The 24,639-nt window shown below is 47.8% G+C and overlaps 1 protein-coding gene across 1 annotated transcript in view; it reads right to left on the bottom strand.

The window, feature by feature from the left end:
* Window positions 1–24,639, bottom strand: part of PTK2B (protein tyrosine kinase 2 beta) — a 126,052-nt gene that overhangs the window by 62,611 nt on the left and 38,802 nt on the right.

Here is a 24,639-nt window from a genome sequence, read left to right as displayed (position 1 = left end):
TCTTACAGAAAAATTATCTCCCCTCTAACAAGACACTGTAATTCTAGGGGGACGTTTTTAGACCAGCAGTTGGGGGCAAAAGAATGGAACTGGCAATGTGAAAAGACAAATGTGGAGGCAAGATTTTAGAAGCGGAACCAAAGTCATGGTAATCCATTTACACAGTGCTGGACACTAGCAGGGAAGATGTTGACAGTCATTGGCTTTAAGGACTTGTCCCTTTTTTAAGTAGGCAGTGTGTATCATGAGGGCACAAAGGAGATGCTGTGAGGACGAGGGAAAAGCAGGGCATGTCCCTTCCATCAGGGGTGGCCAGACAATGGGCAGAACACCAGTCTCAGTCCTCAAGGGCAGCCAGAATTTGAGACAAGACAGAAGGAGAAAAGAGTATCCAGTCTCCTTTATTTTAGAGGCTAGTATGTATATTCTAGAAGTATCCATGACATTTTCCTTTTTTTAAATGTTTATTTATTTATAATTTTGAGAGAGAGGGAGAGAGAATGAGAGTGGAGGGGGAGCAGAGAGCCAGGGGATGGAGGATATGAAGCTGTGGGACAGAGCGCGGAGCTCAAACTCATGAACCATGAGATCATGACCTGAACTGAAGTCAGATGCTTTACCGACTGAGCCACCCAGGTGTCCCTGTGCTATTTTTCAATAAATATCCACTGAACATGTCCTGTGTGCCAATACTCTGGTATGTGCTGTGCATGAACCTCCATTTCCCCCATACTCTCAACAAGGTGTCCATAGGAAATAGCTTGAGAGGCAACCCTGGGAAGCCCTTTGAGGGAGTGGGAAATGCATGGTAGGGAAGGGAAGACAGCCAAAGGAGGGTTGTCAATGGAGTTGTCACTAAGGCAGCTGCAGTGCAGTCCTTCTGGGGACTCTGGGAGCTGGGACATGCTGTAGACGTGCTGTGGACCTGCTCCACCAACGGAGGGGCAGGGAGGAGGATTGGGGGTATTTATACACCTTTTCTTTTTTTTTTTAATATATGAAATTTATTGTCAAATTGGTTTCCATACAACACCCAGTGCTCATCCCAAAAGATGCCCTCTTCAATACTCATCATCCACCCTCCCCTCCCTCCCATCCCCCATCAACCCTCAGTTTGTTCTCAGTTTTTAAGAGTCTCTTATGGTTTGGTTCTCTCCCACTCTAACCTCTTTTTTTTTTTTTATACACCTTTTCTTACAGACGTCATTCCTAGCATTGCCAGCCAGTTCTACACAAGGGCAGAGCGGACCCGGGAGCCAGAGAAAGTCGCAGGCAAAAAGATGCAAATGTTGGTAGGCAGAAGTAAGCAGGAGAATACTGGAATGTCAAGGCCCAAGGGGCTATTAGATGGGACAATGACAGATCTGCTACAGGATATGAAGAGGAGGGAAGGTGTGCCCCTAAAGAGCATACACTCTAGTCATGGAGACACACACACACACAGCACTAAGCATACACATAACAGGTCCCAGATTCAGGAAATGCTGTGTCTATTTAGCCAGGGGCCCCATGACCACTGGGTATCTATTCGTATAGACTAGTGTTCAGGTAGGGGCTTCATGATGCAGTTTTGTAAAACAGGTGTTGGGGTAAGAAGGAAATGGAGTGGCACACGGCGTCCATCCCCGTGGACTGGATGGAAGTCAAAGGGCCTGTATTCCAGAAGCCATTTGGAAACCAGGGGCACAATCAGTGCTGTCATGTTGCCTAGTGGGGACATGGATTCCGAGCTGGGGAGAAGGGCTACGCCCACATCTGTAGGTCACAACGCCTGGCTTCCGGGCATCCACGATGAAGGGGGGGTGGGCTGCCTTTCAGGAGACGCCCCCTGGCCCAGACAGCACTCTCATCCAAAGGGTGCTGGTGCCAGTGAGCACACAGGGGATGCCCCAGGGACTCCCTGCAACATGGGGGAAGAATTGGAGACAGAATAGCCAAATAGAAATAGCATGTCAGTAAAATGCAAAAGATCTGGTGCAACCTGGGCACCCCCATTTTCACATATTCTGTGAGCCATTGGCTGAAGTTAAGAGTGAAGCAGAGGAGCCCTTTCTGACAGGCAGAAGAAGGGGCAGAGATAGAGCAGGTGAGTTAGAAATCTTTGCATGGGACAGAGGCCAGGGCAAGTCTGGCGGTGGGCGGTGGGGGGGAGGTGCTTGGTGAGGAAGGGATTAGACCGCCATGGCTCAGGTCATGGTCTCTTTGGTTGTGAGCTCGAGCCTCGCCTCGGGCTCTGTGTGACAGCTCAGAGTCTGGAGCCTGCTCCGCATTGTGTTTCCGGCTCCCTCTGCCCCTCCCCCGCTTGTGCTCTCTCTCTTTCTCAAAACTAATAAATAAACATAAAAAAAAAATCAAACGTATGCAGCTGCCATCAGTCAATGAAATGTGGTGCTTTTAAATTGGAGCAGCCAAGAGGCTGGAAGCATGTGATCAGGACACGGAGCAAAAGGAACTCTCGTTCATTGTTGGTGCAAACTTTGGAAGACAGTTGGACGGTTTCTTACAAAACTAAACATATTCTTACCATACGATCCAGCAATAGTGCTCCTTAGTATTTACCCAAAGGAGTTGAAAACTTATGTCCACACAAAAACCTACACATGGATGTTTATAGCAGCTTTATTCATAACACCAAAACTCAGAAGCAACCAAGATGGCCTTCAGTAGGTGAATGGGTAAATAATCTGTGGTACATCCAGACGATGGGATATTATTCAGTGCTAAAAAGATAGGCTCTATCAAGCCACAAGGAGACGGGGAGGAAACTTAAATGCATCTAACTGAAAGAAGCCCATCTGAAAAGGGTACACACTGTTTGATTTCTGCTATATGCCGTTCTGCAAAAGGCAAAACTACAGAGACAGTAGAAAGATCAGTGGCCGCCAGGGGCTGGGGGAAAGAAGAGATGTACAGGCGGAATACAGAGGACTTTAAGGCACTGCAGATACTCTGTGTGATATTATAATGATGGATATCTACCATTATACATTTGTACAAACTCATGGAGTGTATAACGTCAAGAGTGAACGTAAATTATGGATGCCGGGGGTGGCGGTGATGTGAAGCCTGTCGTAGTAAATGTACCACTCTGGTGGGGGGACAGCCATAGTGGGGGAGGCTGTGCATGAGTGTGGGTGGGGGTATATGGGAAATCTCTGCCCCTTCCTCTCAGTTTTGCTGTGAACATAAAACTGTGCCAAAAAAAAATAATAATAACAAAGTCTATTCAGAAAAAAATGGAATGATGAGAAACCAGAGCTGGATAGTTGACCCCCATTACCCAGACTGACTGGGCAGCGACCAGCCCGTTCAGGAGCCAGCCTCCACCTCTGCCCTGAGCAAAGAGAAACATTCATAGTCTACATCTGACTGGACACAGCCCACCCAGACTGATGCATTGGCCACCACCAACATGCCTTGAGGACCCTGGTTTCTTATCTTCATCGGTTTTTCCAGGCCTTTGGTTTAGGAGCCATCATTTCCAGTGGTCAACATGGCTCTTGTTGAAATGCTTCTGCAAAACCATTTCAGTCACTCAGGATCTACTTCTCCCTTCAGCTGGAGCTAAGTCCTGCAGGTCTGCCTTTAATCCTTTGCAGCAGTATCCTCCAGATATTTATTCCAAGAATGTAAGTGCTTTATACTTAAGCATCTCCTTGGAGATGGGCATGGATGAGTATGCCCATTTTACAGATGAGAAAACATAAGAAATTTTTAAGCCATCTGGTCAAGGATTCCTGCTTGTTGAGTAGCAAACTTGGATCCCAGAGCAGATCTGAATTCAAGTACAAAGTTTTTCGCACTTTCCCATCTGCCTTTGAAAAAGGTAGTATCTCTTGATATTACTGACGTTGGCACAAACTCCATGTGAGGAGGAATGTGTCAACTTGGCATTGAATATCCTCAGTCTGTGAAGAATCCTGAGGTCCTCCAGCTTAGGGAGCATTACCTCCCCAAGCTTGGTCTCAGTTGTGAGAGTCTCCGGAGGGGACTCATGTGTTTGGTCAAAAGACGCAGGCCCAGAAAGGTGGTACCACATCTCCACTGACACGTGGAAACTTCCTCAAGGGCACCCCAAACTCCCATCTGTCAGCGCTGATCTGCAATGGACTGCCAAGGGATCCCCCCAAAACTCCCTGAAGCAGAGTAACTGAAAGGTGTGATGTAAGGAATCGTCAGCCACCTGCCTTCAGGGTCTTGGAGAACATAGCTCTCAACATCACGTGCGAGTTTCTCTTCTTGTCAGTTCCAGCTCATTTTCTGGCCAGTTCTAAAACCCTGGGCAAGCTCCTTAACCTCTCTTGGCCTCCTTTTCCTCACCTGTAAAATGGGGGTAATGCTCCCTGCTCTGTTTGCCTTATAGAAAGTTTGTGAGGACAAAGTGCAAACATGTAAATGAAAATTCATCATAAGCAATAAAGCTGAGTGCAAATGAAAGGCTTTATCATCATGGTTATCACTCACCTATTTCCTAAAACCTTGTCTGACTATCTGTAGTCCCCATATCTTGTTCCCCCTTCCAAAGGCTCATGGGGAGAGGTGTGTGTGTGTGTGTGTGTGTGTGTGTGTGTGTGTGTGTGGAAATTCAGATTTGCAGCATTGGCCAATTTCCACGGTGTAAATATTCCCACTATGGCTGATTTCAAGCCACCAACATGTGTCACTGAACACAGAGTTGGGAGATATGAGAGTAACCCACTGACTGTAGCTCCCCTGTTTCTGACAACTGAACTTGTCTATTTCTCCAGCTCTTGCCTGATTACTTGAATTTCTCATCACTAGCTTGTCTCTGTATTTTGATGATCCTTAAATCCTTTGTCTCTCAACCTGTGAGCCAAAAGTGCCATCCCTTCTTCCAGTCAAGACCTGGCCCCCTCCCCCCAGCCTGGTAATCCCTCCCTGCATCTCATCCCTGCCCCAGCCCCTGTGAGCAGTGTGAGAGGAGAGAAGTTCCTCCGGCACCCGCGGAAACTCTGGACCTGAGCCATCATGGGCTCCAGCATGCCTCCCAACCCAGATCTGCCCAAATCCAAGTCAAAGAATAACAAACACAAGGAAATGCGCTCAAATTAAAACAGGAAAGGTTTTGATTGGCTAAAAGAATGCCTTGGCCCAAACCTGTAAAGGGTAGTACGGGAACCTGCATAATCTCTGAGTCCCTGAAGTCGTCAGGAAGAAAATTAATGATACTCTTCCTGAATGGCAAGACATTCACCTGCTGAAAGGATGGGGTCCTGAAGCAGGGTTTAAATCCCTTCAGAGCCTCTGGGTTACCACTGTGCCCAGGGCTGTGTTTCTAGCAGGGGAAGCTGACAGGGTCACAGGCATCAGTATCACAGAAAAATACAACGTTGCCCTTGAAGACGTTGGAGCGGAACCGTACATCTTTATTGGACACATACTGTTTGCCAGGAATTTATGTAAGTGATCTCTGATTCTCCAGAAAATTCTGCAGGATAGGTAATGATAGCTTCATACCCCCCAAAAGGGAAACTGAGGCCTAGCGAGATGACCTTGTCCAGATCACACAGCTGGTAAGTGGCAAACACTTAAGGCCGCCATGTTGCCTCACTCTGAAGTCCATTGTGAGTAATGCCCCAGACTTGCATGGCATGGCAGCTCCAAGCACATTAGTTTTTTTTTTTTTTAATGTTTATTTAATTTTGAGACAGAGAGAGACAGAGCATGAGTGGTGGAGGGGCAGAGAGGGAGGGAGACACAGAATCAGAAGCAGGGTCCAGACTCTGAGCTGTCAGCACAGAGCCCGACACGGGGCTCAAACTCACAAACTGTGAGATCATGACATGAGCCGAAGTCGGTTGCTCAACCGACTGAGCCACCCAGGCGCCCCCAAGCACATGAGTTTTAAACCCAGGGTCAAATGAGTCAGATGTGTGCACCTTCTCTCTGACATCATGCCACTGTTCCAACTAACGGTCCCCAATCCATGCTCCCTCAGATCATGGGCAGGACTTCTAATCCTCGAGACTATGCATTTTACCCTCAGGACTCTCAGCATCCACTCTCACGTCTGGTTCTCTGAGAGGTCAAGCTTCAATGTCACCTGCCAAAGACTAGAGGGCTGGCGTCACGTCCTGCCACCACCATGCTTAGGGGGTAGTAGCCAGCTCTGCCACCAACTGGCTCTGAGGCCTGAAGACATCAGTCCAGAGGAGTTGGAGTTCCCAAGCAGGAGCAGGTAGGTGGATGATGGCCTTTGATGCCAGTGCCCATGGCAAAATGGGAAAAATTAGGACCTTCTAGAGAATCCATCATAAAGCCCAATGGATTATTTTTGAAGGGCTGTCTTTTATTCTAACATTATGCCTTTCTACCTTTGTTGGTTTTCCAATGCTCGTTTTTTCATCAAGTGACAAGGATAGTCTTTGGCGAATGACATTGAGCTTGGCTTCTCAGAGAACCAGATGTCAGAACGAATGCTGGGAGTCCTGAGGGTAAAATCCTTCTCTCGAGGATTGCAGGTTCTGCCCGTGATCTGAGGGAGCATGGAGAGAGACCATTGCATGATATCAGGGAGAAGGCACACTCACCTGACTCATCAGATCTAGGCTTGAAACTCATGTCCTTGAGGCTGTCATGCCATTTAAGTCTGGGGCATTATTCACAATGCACTTCAGAGTCGGGCAACATGGTGGCCTTAAGTCTCTGCCATTTACGAGCTGCGTGATCTGGACAAGGTCACCTTGCTAAGCTTCAGTTTCCTCTCTTGTTTTATGAGGCTGACACTACCTATCCTGCAGAATTTTCTGGAGAATCAGAGGTTACCTCTGTAAACTCCCTGGCACATGTATTTTTTAAGTGCCTGTGACTTGGCAGAAGACAGGATCAGAAACCCAATACCAGTCTCTCCTTGTAAAACATTAGCCTGGTCTAGTGAGTCCAGGATCAGCCCCTTCTGTCTCCACTGCTCTGAGGCTGCCTTTTCGCCAACACCCACCTTCCTCCAGCCACCTGCCCACCTGAAGGGATCACCCCTACCTCCCACTCTTTGCACGCACGTAGGGCCATCGACTGTCCTGACAACACCACAGAAGCATGGAAGGAAGCCTCATGGGAGACAGTCACAACATAAGCCCCTTGGATCTAGCAGAAGCCAGAATGTCATGAGACACACGCTTTATTTCCACTCTGTCTCTGAGTCACTTCCTCTTGCTGTTTCCACATCAACGGAATGGGGAACACATGCCTTTCCTCTGCAAAGGCCTGCGGAGAGCAGCCGCTTAACTAATTGGCAGTGACCTTGCAGTCTCAGGGAGCCAGGCCTGCATTTCTGGGCAAGTTGGGCCCTGCTGGTGCCACGCAGCACACTCCCCCCCTCCGAGCCTAGGCCCTTTCAGCCCCGGTTCCCGAGGGGCCAGCACCGTGCCCACTCTGGGACCGCCCAATCAGTTACTTGGTTAATCCCTTCCCCTCAGCTCCAAGCATCCCTCCCCGTCACCTCTCTAAGGAAGGAACCAGAAAGGTTGTGATTATCCCCAGCTATAATTCAATGTAATTCAAAAAGCATTTCTTGAGGCTCTACACATTTGCAGCTCGCCGTCCCCCCACACATCACCCACTCAGGATCATTCTGTTGCCAGCACCTGCCAGCCCAGAGGCCCGCTGATGTGGGGCTGGCTGTCAGCCGGGGGGAAAACAGAGGGGTGGGTTGTCCCCACCCAAGGGACAACAGAGACTCATGACCCTGTCTCCCTTACTGTTCTTTTCACTAGTTCAAGGACTTTGATCCCTAGAGCTAGGCAGATTCTGCTTACCTCCTGTGTGGCCTCTGGGCTCCACTGCTTTCCCCAACCTTGCTCCTTGTAGGCCAGTTCATGAGTGGCTGTGGCTACTTTTGTCTCTCCTTCCTCCCTTCCCCTTCCCTCCTCCCCATCCTCCCTTCCCCCTCCCCCACCTTTCCTTCCTTCCTCCCTCCCCTCTCCTGGTCTTCCCTTCTGCTCCTCCCCCCATTTCTGCCTTCCTATGTTTTCGGGGCCATGCCAGGCTCCAGAAGAAGGAAGAGGGTCCCTGTCCAGCAGAGATTCATAATCTGGTCAAGAGGAAAGAGATAAACACAAACTAGGCACAGCGTGATATGGGATCTGACAGGGGTCCGTGTTTGTCCGCTTGAGGAGCCCAGAAGACCACTTGCCTATGGGGGCCCCAGGATCTCAGGACGATCGGGAAACCGCATTACATAACACAGGGTTGGTGAGGAGGGTGGCGAGGGGTGTTGGGAAATGAGAGGAGATGGTGGCAACGTGCTAAGGAATTTGAACTTTGCCCTGTGGAGAAGCAGATTTTTATTTAAAATATATAATTCTGGGGGCGCCCGGGTGGCTCAGTCGGTTAGGCGTCTGACATCGGCTCAGGTCATGATCTCATGGTTTGTGGGTTTGAGCCTTGCTTGCTGGCTGTGCAGAGCCCGCTTCGGGATCCTCTGCCCTCCTCTCTCTCCCCCTCCCCCCCCCAAATAAATACACGTTAAAATATGTATATTTATATGATGCTGGTCATAGGACGAAGCACAGGTGTGAGCTGGGAGGCAGCGGGGCAGTCTGGATGAGACCCCGGTAAGCGTTTCAGAACTGGTAATGCAGCGAAAAGGTGACCTGATTGGTAGCATTTGCCAATTTCCCCGGTGTAAATGCTTCCATGGCTGATTGCCAGTTGCCCATGTGGCTTTGCTGAAAGTGGATTAGGGGAGGAATGGGTGCTGTCAGCTTGTGAGAGCTGGTTCCGGCACACCACTGCCTGGACAGTGGTTCAGACAGATGCGGCAGGGGTGAGGGGTGTGCAGATTTCAGAGTCACATTTCACAGGACTTGCCTCCAGCTGCTTCTGACCCTCGACCCTTGGGGTCTGGCCCTGCAGCCTCACCACTGGCACCCGGAGATAGCAATATACAAGGTGCACAGAAGCACAGGGTTTTCAGATGTGTGTTTCCCTCCAAGGGGCTTCTGTTACTGTCCAACCTCTTAAAGGGTGTAGCTTTCAAAACCACATTCTTTGTCATCTCTAACCTGAAACTAAATTCTTCTCCAGCTTCTCCACTTTGAGGCATGATCTCAACTTTTTCCTTTTCTCCCAGCCTTCCACTCCAGCGAATCTCCTTTCCCTGTCTGTGTGCGTTACAGAGTTGGCTGTTGAGCAGGGAAATTTGGCACTGTGACCAGTCAATGCTTCAGTTGGGTATTTGACTGGGTTTCCCCATTTTCTTAAGAGGTTAATGAGGGGGTGCCTGGGTGGCTCGGTCGGTTAAACGTCCGACTTCGGCTCAGGTCATGATCTCGCGGTTTGTGAGTTTGAGCCCCGCGTCGGGCTCTGTGCTGATGGCTCAGAGCCTGGAGCCTGTTTCAGATTCTGTGTCTCCCTCTCTCTGACCCTCCCCCGTTCATGCTCTGTCTCTCTCTGTCTCAAAAATAAATAAACGTTAAAAAAAAAAAGAGGTTAATGAGGAGGGCAGATGACAAGCAGGTGAATTCATAATCTGTCAAATGGTTTCTCCACCGACCGAGGATCCAGTGTCTATATTAACTTGGGGACCGACTGCTATTTTAATTGGCCCTTGTTCACACCTTTTAATTTGGCATTAAGGAGTTTGTGGTTATCAAACAAGAAGCTCCAAGTTAAACACAGGAGTGGGAGAGATTTGGACTTTAATTTCAGGCCACAAAGGACCCCTGAAATCTGCATAGGTTGGTAAGACATGCCAAGTGTAATGAAACACAACTGGTGAAATGGGATAAATGTGAAGTTCTTCACGAAGATGAAAAAATAATCTTCCCCAAGTTGGGATGAGGAAGATGTGGTTTAGCAACAGCACGGGTTAAAAAAATGGGGTTTAAGTTATCTGTGAGCTCACTGTTAGTCACTGTGATATGGCTGCCAAAAAGATCAATGCATTTTGGGGCTACTAGAAAATCCCTAAAACAAGAGTGGTGACTTTCCCCGGGGCTCTGTGTAGACGTGACCACATCAACAGCACTGCTGGCCCAGGCAGCCGGGGGGTTTGAGGGGCTGCATTCTAGGGGGAGGATATGCAGAGCCCTGGGACCCTGGGGACTCTGTCATATGATGCAGGAGGGAAGGGAGAGTGGAGTCCTGGGAAGTGAGGACAGCGTTGCTGGTTTCAAATGGTTATAGGGCCGACCATGCAACAGGCAGACCCTACTCGCTCATCCAAGTCAAGGATTGAAAAAACTGCAACAGAGAGACAGGAGGGAAGAGGGTCTTTACATTTGCAGGACCACACACTTTCCAGAGTATCTGCACTCTTGCTATCTTGTTATTTCCCAAAGCAGGTGTCCTTCCCATTTGGAGGAGGAGAAAAAGTGACTGAGCAGCTTGCCTTTGTTAAGTGGCACAGGCAGGACCAGAACTCAGATTTCCCTTCTTTTTTAAAGTTTATTTATTTACTTAGAGAGAGAGAGGGGGGCAGGGTCAGAGAGAATGAGAGAATCCCAAGCAGGCTCAGTGCTGTCAGCACAGGAACCAGGAGATCATGACCTGAGCTGAAACCAAGAGTCGGACACTTAACCAACTGAGCCACCCAGGCGCCCCTCAGATTTCCCACTTTAACCCAACAAATTCAAGTTTGTGCTTACAGCTCAAATCCATTCAACAAGCCCCCCCCCCCAGTCCCCCCACCGCCCCACTCTGGGCTTTGTCTCCACACATGCAGAGAGGATAGCTCAGATGAACACTGCTTTTCTGTGTGGCCCCAGTATTCTGCTCAAACAAAAACTTCCACGTAAGCTCATTAGTTTCTAGCCAGGAACTAGAACACCAGCCAAGGAACACCAGCCTTGGATATATTAACATGCATAATGATGATGGCTATGTAAACTTTTATTTCTTTGTCATCTCTTATGGCACATTTGATAAACAGGAAAAAAATCAATAATACAAAGAAAACGCCCCCACTTTTCTTCCCACGAGAAAGTACAAAGCCAGTTCCAACAGTTGTCCCCTCGTCTATGACCACCTTGAAAACAGCTAAAACAGGGGCGCCTGGGTGGCGCAGTCGGTTAAGTGTCCGACTTCAGCCAGGTCACGATCTCACGGTCCGTGAGTTTGAGCCCCGCGTCAGGCTCTGGGCTGATGGCTCGGAGCCTGGAGCCTGTTTCCGATTCTGTGTCTCCCTCTCTCTCTGCCCCTCCCCCATTCATGCTCTGTCTCTCTCTGTCCCAAAAATAAATAAACGTTGAAAAAAAAATTAAAAAAAAAAAAGAAAACAGCTAAAACATCTTCGCGAACAAGCCTCTCCACCTGCCAATCCCCAATCTGCTCCTCTTCACAAATCCAGTACACAAATTTGCTTTATATAAACACAAATCAAAACCATTAAACATGACCATGGCCCCCATCTGTACCCTGTAGCAATCAGCTTTCATTTTCCTGCGAATTGGATAGAAGAGCTATTTAGATGCCCCATCAGGCAAGCAGGATGCCACCTGTGTGTGAAAATACTTGAGGAAATTAAAAATAGTTGGAGAAATCCTGGGCAGGTAAAAATGCTAATAAAAACAGCTTTGAGGTAGCACTACAAATCTATTAACTAAGTCAAGAAACCTGGAGAAAAATAATAAAGTCTTATGTTTATGGCCTTGAAATGAAACAGTCACAACTGGCAGAGTTGATTGAGAACTGGCTTTCTGAAGCCAAGCTGGTCAAGTATAAAGCAACTCAATGTACCGACCTGGTCACCCAACTTGGGGAAACGCATCCCATATATCTAAAAGGGGAGATCACAGAGCATTTGCACAAAGATGTTCATACCTGTGTGATTTATAACAGTGAGAGAGTAAAATCAGAACGAAATCCTCAGAGCAATGCTTAGGGGGGTTCTAGGCAATATCGATGATGATAAACTCTATGATTAAAGTATGAGCAGTGATGAGTGCAGTATGAGTGGTGATGCATGAAAATCTTAGTATAAAAATGTTAAGTGACAGGGAATGAAGCTTACATGCTGATTATAATGACGTAAAAATATATCTACATTTAGAATGACATATAGATAAAAGATATTAAGTTATTTTACTGTTAAACTGGTTAAATATGTATTAAAAAAAAATCAGTGGCTTCCCTACAGATAGAAGGCAGCCCTCTTTCCATTGTCCATCTCTACCTCCCCCTGCAACACGGTCCTCCTTTCTGTTCTCTGTGCATAGCCCAGAGAGTGGCCAATCTCCCAGCCCCAAAGCTAGACTAGAGGGCAGACAGTCCCTGGAAATCCAGATTTCTGCATCCTCTCCACAATCAGGATTAGGGGTGAATAGGGTAGAGAGATATATCAATATACCTGCCGAGAGAACCCCGGGACTACAGAATGTTACCTTCAACTGTAGACAGTCCTCTTAAGAGAGCAGAGCATTGGCAGCACCTGTGTACCTGAGACCCCGATTCCATCTCCAGCCCTGAGACCCTGAGCATGTGTCTCCTTCCTCCCTCCCCCTGTGCACGCCCACCAAGGGCTCACTTCCGGGAACTAACAGCAGTTAACGCAGAGCACTTCCCTGGACCTTCCTGGGCCAGCACCTCATGTGCACACTGAGTTGATTCAATTGACCCTAATAACACACCTAAAAGGTAGTAGGTACTGTTCTCATTCATCCTACAGATGAGGGAGGTGAGGCTGAGCAGAGTGACCTCCCGAAGGTCATACAACAAGTAGAGAGCAGAGCTGTGGCTCAGGCAGAGCCCAGATGGGCGCCAGGTGAGGTCTCTTTACCTCTACACCCTGCAGTGATGTGGGGGCCAGGGCTGGCCGTGAAGGAGGCCTTGCTTGGCCCCCAGACACTCCTGGTGTACTGTGCCTTGAGATTCTGGATTCTAATTATTAAAAAAGTAGACTGTTGGATCTGAAACATGGTCTCAAATAGCACCTGGTCCCATGGCTTCCTCACCCTGGCTGTGTGCACATATGTCAGTATGTATATTGACAAAGACTCTCTCCTTGATCAGATTTCAGTTGGGTTCCTTTGGGTCCACTGCTCGACTAGACCTGAGCTTCAGCTTCTACCTCTATCCTCAAGGAGTCCATCTTTAGCAAGAATACTGCTAGGTAGGCTTAGCCAGTATTCCCCACCTTCTATAGCTGATTACTCTTGATATCTGATCAAATCTCCTGCCCCCCACCCCATCCCCATCCACTAGGTAATATTTGGTGGCTCTGGCCAGCCTTCAACAGGAATCCTGTTAGGTCCATTTACATAAAGAATCACCCTACCCTTGGGGCGCCTGGGTGGCTCAGTTGGTTAAGCGTCTGACTCTTGGTTTTGGCTCAGGTCATGATCTCACAGGTCATGAGTTTGAGACCTGCTTGGGGCTCCACACTGACAGCACAGAGCCTACTTGAAATTCTCTCTCTCTGCCTCTCCTCTGCTCTCTCTCTCTCAAAATAAATAAATAAACTTAAAAAAAAATTACTCTGCCCTCTTCACAATTTTCCATCCACTGAGCCCTACGCTGCTCCTTAGCTGTAAATGCCTATTTTTTCTTGCTTTGTTTCAATTTCTTTCCCCTACTGCAAAACCCCATTGTTGTAGTCCTCCTGAATAAAGTCTGCCTTACCATCTGTAACAAGTGTCTGAATAATTTTTCTGTAACAATCTAGATCTAAGTATATGCATACAATGCAAAGCTCAGTCCCACCCTAGTGAGTGGAGACCTCTAGGGCTGGGTCCAGCCTTCTATATGTTTAACTGACATCCCTGGTGATTCTGATACAAGCCCAAGGGCGGGGGTGGGGGGGGGGTGGCGGGACGGCCGGTTTGGCCCCTGTCTCTCTGGTGAGAACTGAGCTTCAGAGAAACAACAGTGTGTGGGGATTCTTGGCTGGAACCCAGATCTCTCGATTCCCTGGCTGTAGGCCTCTCCCTACCAGGACGGGTTTGACAAATATTCAGTACAGCGATGGGTCTCACAGCACTGCAGTCAATTCGCACACGCAGGCCCTTTCTGGGTGTCTCTGAGTATCTTATTTCAGAGCACAGTAGTGGTTTCTGTTTCAGTATTTTGTTACCCAAGCCCATTATTGGGAAATGGACAGAAAGAGAAGAAACAGGTGGTTTCATTTATTCAGAGCTCAGAAAATTGGGGGGAACTCTTTTTAAAAAACGCCAGCCACGGTGGTCTGAGGTCAGGCTCCTGAGCGCAGAGGTGAGAAACCCCCCAGCTTAGAGCCCTGTTTCCACAATCTTTTCAGCCCCTGCTCGAACTGGTGCAGGATCTTTTTCTTCCCTGGTTAGAACAACAAAACAAAACACAAAGGGAAAATCCAACCCCAAATTGTCTGAGCCTGAAGGGAGGCAAAGTTACTGTTCGACACTTTTAAAAGAGCTATGGAAGGGAAAGTTCTCATGGATCCAAAGTGGGGCATAGAAACTAAGCCAGGTGGCCAGACGAGGCCAGGGAAGAATGAACACGTAGGGTCTGCTGTGGGGCAATATTTGAGTAGGAGGCCCTATGAATCGGAGTTTATGGGCTCAGCAATGAGTGATTCAAAAAAAAAGGAAAAGAAATGTAGGGTGTTTTCCCATAGCTCTGTCCTTCTCACTGAGCTACAGAGCTGCACTCATACATTGGTTCCTGTCTGCCTGGAAAGGTCATTGCTAAGGAGACTACTTGGCATATATAATCAAATTTAATGTAAAAACTCTGAAGATCATATGCCTCCTCGCTACACAAATACACTGCCGTGGTTGTAACTAGGTTGTATGCAGAAAAGGAGACACAGAGGAATTAAAACAGTCATAGTAGAGAGGTAATGAAGTTTTCCTTTCTGATGGGTTTGGCTTCAAGGATGAATAGTTCTCAAAAATCGCTTTGGCTACCTGGATAGATATATTTGACCCAAGCCTGAAAATAACGAGGTCCCCACTACTACTTCAGCCCCAAGCGTGTTCTCTAGCAGCCCAGTAGGGAGTGGAGAAGTCACAATCCTGGGCTCTCGTTCGTAAAAGTCATGAATCCAGCTCCCCCCATGGCGGGTATAAGTCTATGTTTGGCATAACGGTCCTCAACCCTTTCTGTGTTTTGTTCTTCTTTCATTGGTTTCTGAAGCACACAGGAAGTCAGAAAAAAAAGAACAGCAACCCCCTTCTCCACAGCTTCACCACAGACTTGAGGCAGAAGGGAGAGAGTACAGCAGAACCCAGAAAGTGCTCTGTGGCCCAGAACAGGCTAGGTGAGGGGAGCGAGCCCTGGGGCCCTTCCCCTCCCACAGTGCTCAGGCAGGAGGGCAGTGTGGGCCTTATGTCCACTGCCAGGGCCTCGAGAGCCTCCAGAGGCACCCAGTTCTACTCTTTCCTTCTGGCGACCCAGAATTTTCTCACTCCTTACATACACATACAAAAACTATAGCATGTAATTCTTTTGAATCACACTTAACTCAAAGGCCACAATGATCCTTCGATAACTTGGCCAAGTCACTTCACCTGTGGGGACCTCAGTTTTCTCATACAAAAAAGTGAAGAGATTAGGGGATAGGAATGTGTTTCCAACAAAGTCTTGAGCATGAATATTTCAAACTATTAAAAGTGATAGCCTGGTTTCAGGAGGAGGTTTATTTCTGCCTTGTTTGGCAGAAAATGCTTCGATGTTTACAGAACTCCCAAAACACTTTTCAGGGGCCCTGAATTCCAGGGTAAAGCTGCAGGACCAGATTAGATGCTTCCTGAAGTGCCCTCTTGGATCTAAAATTTTGGGAGGTAAAATCATTAGCCACAGGGAAGATTGAGTTGTTGAGGGAGAACTGGGTTGTTGTTGAGGGAGAACTGAGAGGCCGAGAAACAAAATGTGAGGGGTAGGAAAATAGTTGGGGGGGGGGGAATGACTTGAGATATTGGTATCAGGGGAAACAGAGCAACTAAAATTATAAACTCATTGGTGGTGAGAATCATACTGAAGGGGGCTTACAAATGAACTGTTTGGTTTTTTACCTCCTTTGTTTTATAGATGAGGCCAGAGGTGTTAAGCAACCTTCCCAAACACACAGAGCTGAACTCTTGGTTGTGGGGAACAGAGCAGGGATCTTTTGAAGGGTATAACCACAGGACTGAAGGCTTTGTCAGGAGGCCCTTGTTACCCATGGTAAACCATCTTGTGGGTACAAGAGTCCAAGTGATCCCATAAAGACTGACCATGCAGGTAACACCAATCAGGTACAGAGTTAAACACAGGAGGAGGCCCCTGTCCTCTAGAACCTTCCACACCTGCATACAATCCCTCTCTGATCTTAACTTCACCCTGCCCACCATGGACTGTCCTCTTGGGAGAGGCTTCTTCCAACCTGAGCCTATCTTCTTATGCGCCCAGAATTTAGACAGGGCATCTACATTTTAATGGTGGCCTTAAGTAGAAATACTCATCCCTCACACATGAAGTAGCAAGTGACAGTTCACAAAGCACTTGCCCTGTCTCCTCCCTCTTCCTTCTTCCTTTCCAGGGGAGGGGACGCTAGCTCAGAAAAGGTAAAGGCCCACACTCAACAGGCTGCAGAAAAAGGATCAGAACTGAGGCCTCCCAACTAGCAGCCAAAGGAGGCTTCTAGGAGAGAAGAGTTGGTATCATAGTGGGTTTGGAAGAAGCACGTCTTCTGGGTCGATCCTGCCCACTCAACCCATCTAGGACAAATCCTGTTACTGACCTGAACCTCATGAGCTCACTCACAAAAGTTGAATGTGTTCATACCATTCCCTAGAATGGTTATGAAGATTAACAAAAATGATGTATATAATAACACTTGGTAAACTTTGAATCCTTAATGTCAAGTGTTGGTCATGACCACAAATCGTCTGTGTTCCTCTGGCTCCATCAAGCATCTACACAAACATTTCAATGACAGGGACTCATTCTTGTCAAAGACAACCCATTCATTCCATGTTTTGGACCATTTTTAGTACTGGAGAGTCCCTCCCTATGATGTGTTAAAGGAGTTTTTCTACAGCTGCTACTGGTGGGTACGGGCTCTGCCTTGGGAGTTGCCAGGCATGAACCACGCTCCCCTGCTTTGCTCAGCAAGTCCTGGTTCCAAACACAGGACTTCAGAGACACAAGACTATTTGGGGTAGGGTGTTCCTAGATCATTCCATAACAAGAAAACCTGTAGTTCAGACACATTTTATTTTTATTTTTTTTATTTTGAAAGAGAGAGAGAGAGTGTGCATGAGCAGGGGAGAGGCAGAAAGAGAGGGGGAGAGAGAATCCCAAGCAGGCTCTGCACAGTCAGCAACCATGAGATCACAACCTGAGCTGAAATCAAGAGTTGAGTGCTTAACCACATTTTAATGCCCACCTCAAGAAACCCATAGAAATCAGTCTGGATGAGCTTTGCTGACACCAGTAATGGCAACTGGATACTCCAGAGCCCACTCAGTCTTTCAGCAGGGGCCTTGGGTGGGGGCGGGGGGGGGACAGTCAAGCCTCCCCAGGCCTGCCTAGACCTGACTAGCCTGAGTCCACCTGAAGCTGTCTGGGTCTAGTCTTAAACTCTTAGGATTTTAGAGCTACATGTAGGCTTGGAAGTTACATGTCCCAAAATATTCTCCCATAGCTTTGCAATCACAGATGTGGCTTCTGCTGGACTCTCAGTCCACTCTGAACTCTGGTCTCTGCTCATCCCTGCACCCAGTTGGCAACCACATCCCCCTTCGTCCCCACAGCACTGGCTGAGCAGACTAACCTCCCACTCTTGGAATCTATTCTTGGCTGTCAGCATCGTCATCATTTGTCAAGTGTCTAATTGCCATGGCTGGGGGCCAGGTGAGGGGAAGAAAGAACCTAGAACAGAGGCTACCCTGCATGCTGCCACGGCCCGTGACCTTGCTGGGAACAAACAGGTCATATGGGCAGAGCACTGAGCCAGATGTGGATGGACATGGTAAACTTGGTAGACACAGGGCTCACCAAAGGTGAGAAGCAGCGCTGAGTGCATAACTTGGAGTGGGGAGAAGAGGCTCACCATGGGTGAGGCCTGTGGAACAAAGGAAAGAACACAGCCCCACGAAGCAGGCATAAGGGCTTCCCATGTTCTAATCCTCAGGACATCAGAATTGACCATATTTGAACATAGGACCTTTAAAGAGGTGATTAAGGTAAAATGAGGCCATTAGGGTGGGCCCTAATCCAATCTGGTGTCCTTAAAAAGAGGAAATTTAGACCCACAAAGAAACACCAGCTGCGTACAGAGAAAAGACCGTGTAAGGACACAGCAAGAAGACTGTCATCTACAAGCCAAGGAGAGAGGCCCCAGAAGAAACCAAGCCTGCTGACACATTGATCTTGAATTTCCAGTTTCCAGAACAGTGAGAACGAAATATGTGCTGTTTAAGTCACTGAGTCCATGGTATCCTGTTAAGGCAGCTTGAGCAGGACTAACACAGGAAGGGGATCTGGGTTCTGTCTCCCACCCCTTCTATACCTAGTGGCTGGAAACTTGAGAAGTCATTTCCACTCTCGTCCTCCATGGCCTCCATGTTTGGTGCTCAGAATTTACCCGCAGGGACCAGCCCAGATGATCAGAATGGTGTAGGATTTAGCATTGGAGGGGGTCCAGGAGATCACCCAGTCTAGTGGCTTCCAAACTCTGAATGCTTCTCAGGTGTATGCAAATACAGGAGGCCTACTCTAGATCTACCCTTCAGAATAAATGGGTGGGGCAACAGTAGGAATTTTTATTTTAACAGGAATTAACAATGAGAATGAACAGATCAAGTGGCTGAGGCTGATTCCAGGGAGGGAAATGAGCTACCCACGTCTGATGCTTGGAGCAGGGCAAAGCCGGGACCAGTGTGAGGTCTCCTCATCCTGGGCTGCATCTGGCTCTAGGCCTTCTTTGTGTGTCCAGAGCAGAGTAGGGGGAATCAGGACATCTGTCCTGGCAGGGACTGAGCTACCGACCCCTTCCCACTGCCCTCGGGGCCCCTGGATGCTGCAGGCTAGAGGCATTTATTCGTCCATGTCATCCTGTCCTGGACTCTCAGAATGGCCGTTCCTTCCAGCCCCTTCCACCCTCATGGGTACAACTAACCCTGGGACTGTGACCAAGTCAGTTCACCTCTTTGGGCCTAGGGTCCCCTCTGTACAGAGAGAGAGAAAGGCTGGACTCTCAGGTTGCTTCTGGCTTGGATGTGCTGTCTGATTATAGCACCTTGGGGCTGGAAGGCCGTGAAGACATCTTCCTGGTGCACCTGGAGAAACGATCCCCTTGGATCATGTGGACAGAGCCTTGTCATAACCATGTTTTCTAGTTTCTGCATTTGGTGCTTTGGCCTCTAGGGCCTTGCTGACCCTGGAGGGACTAGTGTTAGCCAATTTTTGAGAGTATGACTTTATACACAAACCAACCAATCTGGAGCCCCCCTACCACCCCTATTCCCCTTGTTTTTTGGGCTCTCACCCTTCGAGCATGAGCCTCCTACTCTAATTACTCCAGGGCCATGTGCCACACAGCTGGGGACAGCCCCTATGCCCCAGAAGCTGCTGGAATTATTCCAATTAGCTAATTCTAGACCTGCTTTCCCTGCTTCATCCATCCTTCCCAAGGAAGCCACATTACAGGCTCTTGCCCACATTTTCCCCCTCTGTCTGTGTCTCCTGACCTGCTCTGTGCTGCTCTGTGTGGTCCCCCTGCACGGCACGCTCTGCCTCCTGTTTCTTGGGACTTGCGAGCGTAAACTTCCTTCGTGAATCATCTCTGTGTCTGTGTATTTTGGCAAACCGGCCTAGAATAAATCCTGAGTCTCCTCAGATCAGGCCTGCCATGGCCTGACCCTCTGGGCCTGTGTGCGACCCCTTTTGGGGTTCACATATCCTCCAGTCTATCTCCTGTATGATGTACAAACATTTTCATTGTCTCTGTGTACCACCCATGAAAAAGGTTTGCAAGCCCTGACCCAGTCAACTTCCAGTCCAGCAATGGAATGTCCCTCTTAGCCCCCATGGCCCCCTCAGCCATGGGGCCTTACTGCCTTATGCACCAGGCTTTTCTACTTCTAAGGAGCTGGAAAAGTCTGCATGATGCTCGCCACAAACTTGCCTCCCCCCAGCTGTTGGTCCCTGGTTGGACTCCTGACCTCTGGGGACATTCAGGATTCGCTGAATTCCACTTCAATAGGACAGCCCTTCTGCTATTTCAAAGAAGTTCTTGGTTCCCTTGAGGCATTTTTCTCCTGTCTAAACATCCCAAGTTCCTTCATTGTGCCCCAGAAGTTGAGAATCAGGCTTTTCATGATTCCATGGCTCTAGAAGATTGCATCTTAAGGCCCATCTCTGAGGGTTAAGCTTGAAGAAGACAGAACTCTGACCTGCAAAGATGCCTGACCTCCATGTGACCAGCTCTAATTTTTCATGAGATTTCAAATGTGAAATCCCTAGTTTTTAAATGTTGGTACAAACTTAAGAAATATGGTAGCTGCATGGAGCTCTGGGTCCTCTTCTAGCTCTTTGCCCAAGGCCAATTCCTCTGGATGGCTTGGCTACTCCCCAGTTGGAGGGGATGGAGTTTTCCCAACACTGCTTGCAGTGCCTCCACTGATCGTTGTCATGTGAGAGTGGATGCCTAATCTCCACATGCCCACTGCTATATTTTCATGGAAAGCTGGACATTCAGATTTTTAACATGAACTCTTTAATCTTTAAATGTTGGCATAAATTGACAAAATGTAGTGTAAACCAAAAAACCACATCTTTGGATTGCATGGAGTCCCAGGACAACTAGTTTGCATCCTGTCCCAAGTCCCAGCCAGGGTTACCTTCCACTTCAGGAAAGAGTGGTCACTCAGCTCTTCCCCAAGAGCTTTCTCAGCTATAGTATTCTCTGACCATAGCTCCCTGTGCTGATTAATTTTATGTGTCAGCTAGACTTGGCCATGGGGTGCCCAGCTATTTGGTCAAAGATTATTCTGGGTGTTTCTGTAAAGTTTTTGGATTAGATTAACATTTGACTCAGTAGACTGAGTAAAGCAGATTGCTCTCTCTAATGTGGGTGGGCCTTGTCCAAGCAGATGAAGGCCTACTAGAATAAAAAGGCTCACCTTCTCCTGAACCTGAGAGAGTTCTTCTGGCCTGACATCCTTTCAAGTGTAGCATTGGCAGTTTCCTGACTTTTGGACTCAAATTAAGACTTCAGCTCTTCCTTAGTGTTGGGCCTGCCAAGATTAGGGAACTATCCCATGTGCTCCCCTGGGTCTCCAGCTTGCTGTTGCTGCTCTGTATATACTAGATCCTGTTTCTTTGGGGGACTAACACTCTCTCCTTAACCAAAAGAGAGATATAAATATGAAGAAGAAATTAAACACTGTACCAAATGAAGATACCTTTTCTTATTCTCTGCCTGATCATTTATACCATATTTCCAGTATTTAATATAATAGAATAACAATAACAGCTACCATTTGTCAAGCACTTTTTGTGTGTTAAGTTTTACATATATATATATATATATATATATATGGGTTTTACATATGTGTTTTACATATATATAAGCATGGTGGTAAGTTTTACATATACATGAGAATTTATGTACATATATAATTATAAATTTACATATTTTAAATAAATTTATATGTATTTATAAGAATATATATACATTCTTATTTGAGTCAATCAAATATATATATTCTTATTTGATCAACATAAAACCCTGTCCCCTTACCAGAACACATGAGTGTCATGAGGACAGGGGCCTTCTCACTACTGTATGCTTGTGCCAGGACCAGTGTTTATAAGGAGGAGGTACTCAATAAATTATGCATTGAATTAAGGAATGAATTATTTTTTTAAATAGATACTATTACTATCCCCGTATCACACATCAGGAAATGGAATCTCAAAGGCACTAAATACCAGCCCAAGGTCACAGGACTAAGAAATGGTGGAGCTGAGACACAACCCCAAGTTCATTTCAGTTCAATACCCACACTCCTGATCCTGTGCTTGCTCCCACTGCACATGGAAGAGCCAGGCCCCTCCCCACTGCCTGACCTTGGCATTTACACCTACAGCTTTCTCAGCCAACAAGGATGCCCTGAGTGTAGCTCCTTCATGGCCCAGTGCCCCTCACTCACTCCCACACTGATAGGTCTGTGACCAAGCCATCCACTGAGGTTTCTAAAGACTAATTTGAGAGTCTAACCACAGTTTCATCTTTAAAAATAAAGACAAAAGCAAGAGAGGAAACCCACTGCAGGGTCTTGGTTCACCCCATTTTTCTCAGAGCTGTTTCAGGTAATAGGAGACACTGGCTGAGTCTCAGCTGAGAGGCCAGAGTCACAGAGGCTGACCTCTCTTGGTCCTTGCTAAGAACTTTCTGAGGAAACGTGCACGATTTGCAAAAATTACCACCTCCTCACATTCTGTCTCTGTAACCCCATGTGGGTCAAACCACACAGCAGGCCAGCAACTGAAAACAGGTGGTGAGTGGAATTAGGTATGGCTCACAAAAGGGACAACACAGCAAGTATACGGAAGATGTGGGAGAGAGAAAAGGGTGAAGGCGATGAAGGAAGGGCTCCAGACAGACCAAAACAAGGTGAGAACTTGCATGGTCATGGGGGCACAGTCAGACCCACGTAGGGTGGAAGGCACAACAAGGGATGATTGGTAACTTGATCTTGAATGGAGCCACCAACACAAGTTTCTTCATTTGTTCCTTAATTACCAGACCCTCCCACAACCAAGTATCTGGAAAACTTCCCTGATTGCTTTGCTCCCTCACAGAAACCATTTTAGTCCAAAAACACACAGGGTCCCCACATCTGCTTTGCCCCAAACTACCAACAGTCTGATTGTTCTTTCTACCCCCAAAGCATCAATATCCTATTTCAATGGTTTCAGGACAACACAACCATTCTAATAATGACATAGTAAGGTATGAGGAAAGCTTTGCAGTCAGGGTGTTACAGCTCCTTCCTTAACCCCTAGGAGCTCCGAGACCACAAGCACAACACATCTTCAGTGGGAACCTCAGTTACTCCATTGAAGCACTGGGGGCTGGATCAGCTCTTACATTCTTTGGCTGAATTCCTCCATACATGAACTCTGTGCTGCTTGACATTGAGTTCTTTGCAGGCCTTGGAGTCCCTGAGCCTAGCACAGGGACTTGCCAGAGTGGGGGTCCCTACATGCTTCAGAGGGGATCCCATGATTACAGGATGGTATAAGGGGAGCTATAGGGCAGGTGGTGAGGGGGAAGGTCTTAGGTTAAGACCTTTAAGAAGAGGGAAGTGGAGGCTGGAAAACATTGGGAAGAGCGAGGGCATAAAGAGGAGATGATATTCCTTTCTTCTTTTATCCCAATATCACAGCTCTGTTTATTCTGAGAAGCAACCAGCTGCAGCTCCAAAATAGATATGCCGAGAACCGCCTCTAATGACAGAGAGTACTTCTGTGGGAGCCAAGGTTAGAACAGCCCTTTTCAAGGCATGGGAGCAGAGAAGAGCCTAGAAGGGAGACACTCCTGGGGGTCTTTCTACTCCCGCCTTGCTGGCTCCCCTCCTCCTCCCTCCCAGCCTGAGGCAGCAGTGGCTCTTTGCAGAGTCCCCAGGACATAACAACTAGCTGACCAGCTGCAGAGCAGAGCATGGCCCCTCAGTCACTGGCATCTCCAGTGACAGTGTTTAGCTCTTCCCTGACAGATGGTCCCATGGCTGGGTGTGACAAATGGCTTTCCTCTCCCCAGACCTGAATATCCTTTCCCCGCAGCCTTTCTGAGCACAAGAGAGATAATGAGACAGCCCAACAGAACCAGACTTTGTTAGGCATGATGTGTTAAGAGTTCGTGTACAGGCACAAATTAATAATGCACCAAATGGAGTTAAGCCAACAAGGAAGAATTTATTCAGTACTGTTGCAATAGGGGAGAGAGATTAAACTCATCTCCAGCTATAGCAGAGCCAGCAGGGATTTATAGCCAGTGGGCAAGGTGAGGGAATGGTTGGAAAATCACTAAGAGGAACTTGGTTAGCTGTCAAGGATGGGGGACTCTTGCTGAACTGAGCATGGAAGGCCGAGGATAAAAGGCTAAGGGTGAAGCCCAGATGAGAAGAGGGTTCAGTGGAGAGGAAGCAGAGAGATCAGTAATTTGGGGAAAAAGCTGTTCCCCTCCCTTACCTCCCTTGGAAACAAGCCAACATGGGTATCAGCCCTCATAAGAACCAACAGAGTGGGGGCATCTGGGTGGCTCAGTCGGTTGAGCATCCAACTTTGGCTCAGGTCGTGATCTCATGGTTCATGAGTTCGAGCCCTGCATCGGGCTCTCAGCTGTCAACACAGAGCCTTCTTTGGATCCTCTGTCCTCTCTCTCTCTCCTCTCAAAAATAAATATAACATTAAAAAAATTTAAAAAAATAAAAGAACCACCTGAGTGAAATGATGGTCCCCAGCTACCTGGAACTAGTAACAAGAACAGCATGGGTTTGGGCCCACAGAAGGGCCAATCCTACCCACAAAGTAGGCCCAGTCTGGTCCTGACTCTACCATATCCCATTTGGTAGGACCCTCTTCGTCCCCCAGCACCAGATGAGGTGTCAACAGGACCCTGACAACAGATTCCCCATCAATGCCTACCGCACTTTCAGGGGCAAGTATCTCCGTCTAGCTGGATATTTGGCTGAGAAGGGACAGCTGGAGAAG

This window comes from Lynx canadensis, chromosome B1 (genome assembly GCF_007474595.2).
Source record: "Lynx canadensis isolate LIC74 chromosome B1, mLynCan4.pri.v2, whole genome shotgun sequence".
Classification (NCBI taxonomy): domain Eukaryota; kingdom Metazoa; phylum Chordata; class Mammalia; order Carnivora; family Felidae; genus Lynx; species Lynx canadensis.
Note: the sequence above shows the minus strand (reverse complement) of the source record. Positions and strands in the feature narration are given on the sequence as shown.